The sequence below is a fragment of the Marmota flaviventris genome, chromosome X (assembly GCF_047511675.1).
Source record: "Marmota flaviventris isolate mMarFla1 chromosome X, mMarFla1.hap1, whole genome shotgun sequence".
Classification (NCBI taxonomy): domain Eukaryota; kingdom Metazoa; phylum Chordata; class Mammalia; order Rodentia; family Sciuridae; genus Marmota; species Marmota flaviventris.
Genome location: NC_092518.1, coordinates 38,710,967 through 38,712,825, shown reverse-complemented (window position 1 = coordinate 38,712,825; position 1,859 = coordinate 38,710,967). Strand labels below are relative to the sequence as shown.

Genomic DNA, 1,859 nt, shown 5'->3' with positions numbered 1-1,859 from the left:
CTGGATTGCTGGAGTGAGAGGTAATCCCGTACTTGGAATTCCTGGAGGCAGTGTTTAGGTTTATGTGGGCTCCAGGCTCTTCTCTGAATGCCAATTGGTCTAGAGATTTTAAATCAGCACACCTCCAGGGCCCAGTACTTGCTGGTCCATGCTGGAAGACTTTACCCCAGGGATCTGCTCTGGGTTCCACTTCTGTGGTGGGGAACTAATTCTTAGTCTCCTACATCACCTGCAGACCCCATGTTTCCTGGTCTTGGGTTCAATCTCCAAACAAATTTTCTCCTGACTGCTTTTAATAAAGCTGTATAGTTTTACACAACTGTATAGATTAACAGCATAGCAGTTGCTATTCCTTGACATCTTCAATAACATTTTTTATAGTTTAATGTATTTTAATAGCAAATTTACAGGAACAGCACAGAAGACAGAGAACATTAAAAACATGTACTTGCATGTAGGACAACCCAGAAAAGTATAGCAAATGGATGGAATCTACTGTATGATAAAAATGCTACAAACACCATTTAGTTGCCATCAATAAGAAATTTACTTGTTTAAAAAAATCCAAATGCTGGCATTGTCCAGGAAAATTTAAGTTTTATTTATAAATGTTATAAAGTTGAACTGTTGAAACTTCTTCACTGAAATGTTCTGACTTGCATTAATGCTTTACATCCCCACATTTATATTAAAAACCCACACACTAATGAAAATGGAAAAATGGCCAATACCTGATTTCTGTCCCCTATTTTTCCATTTGCAATCATATTTAGGTACCTTTTGACCCCATGGAAAAAATATCTAATATTCAGAACTACTGATAACAGGAAGAAGAGAAAAAAATGTTTTTTGAGAATGAAATGTTTTCCATCATTGTGAATTCTTTTTTTTTAGAATTTTAATATTTATTTTTTAGTTTTTTCGGCGGACACAACATCTTTGTTTGTATGTGGTGCTGAGGATTGAATCCGGGCCGCACGCATGCCAGGTGAGCGCGCTACTGCTTGAGCCACATCCCCAGCCTCCATCATTGTGAATTCTTAAGCATGTTCTCCACATATGTGGTGTGCTAGTTGGATGTCTTTGGCATAATTGTTACACCTTTGACATGGATAGCCTTCAAAAGACCAACCAGATAGGCCTCACTTGCCTCCTGCAAAGCACCAATAGCTGCACTCTGGAAGTGCAGATGTGTTTTTGAAGTCCTGAGCAATTTCTTGCACCAGATGCTGGAAGGGTAGTTTGCATATCAGAAGTTCAGTGGACTTCTGATAACATCTAATTTCACAGAGTGCCACAGTACCAGGGCCATAATGATGAGTTTTCCTCACCCCTTCAGTAGAGGGTGCACTCTTGCAAGTGGCTTTTGTAGCCAATTGTTTCCTGGGTGCTTTACCACCAGTCTGCTTTGCAGGCAGTCTGCTTTGTACAAGCCATGGTAGAAAGACATCCTTACTCACCCCTCTTCTCCTTTGGCTGGAGCTCTGCAAGCTAGAGGCAGTGCTGGCTTATAGAATGATGGCAGCATGGCAGCAGCTGCCCTCAATAACTTTTGAAATCACAGATTTAAATTTTAACATGCTTAAATGATATTTTCCTTTAAAATGTCATATCAAATATATTTAACATATTGAAAACAGTTAAAAGCTCCTTTCTTTTGGACATCAACTTTTAAAAAACAGGAGCAACTTTTTTAAAAAAATATTTTTTTTAGTTGTAGATAGACACACTGCCTTTATTTTATTTTTATGCGGTGCTGAGGATCCAACCCAGTGCCTTCCACATGGGAGATGAGTACTGTACCACTGAGCTACAACCCCAGCCTCAGGAACAACTTTTTGAAAAACAATTTACAAATT

General features: G+C 38.9%; 1 pseudogene; it reads right to left on the bottom strand.

Annotated features, from left to right (window-relative positions):
• Positions 1-1,040: 1,040 nt before the first annotated feature.
• LOC114086118 (histone H3.3C-like) lies at positions 1,041-1,437 on the bottom strand (annotated as a pseudogene).
• Positions 1,438-1,859: the final 422 nt, after the last annotated feature.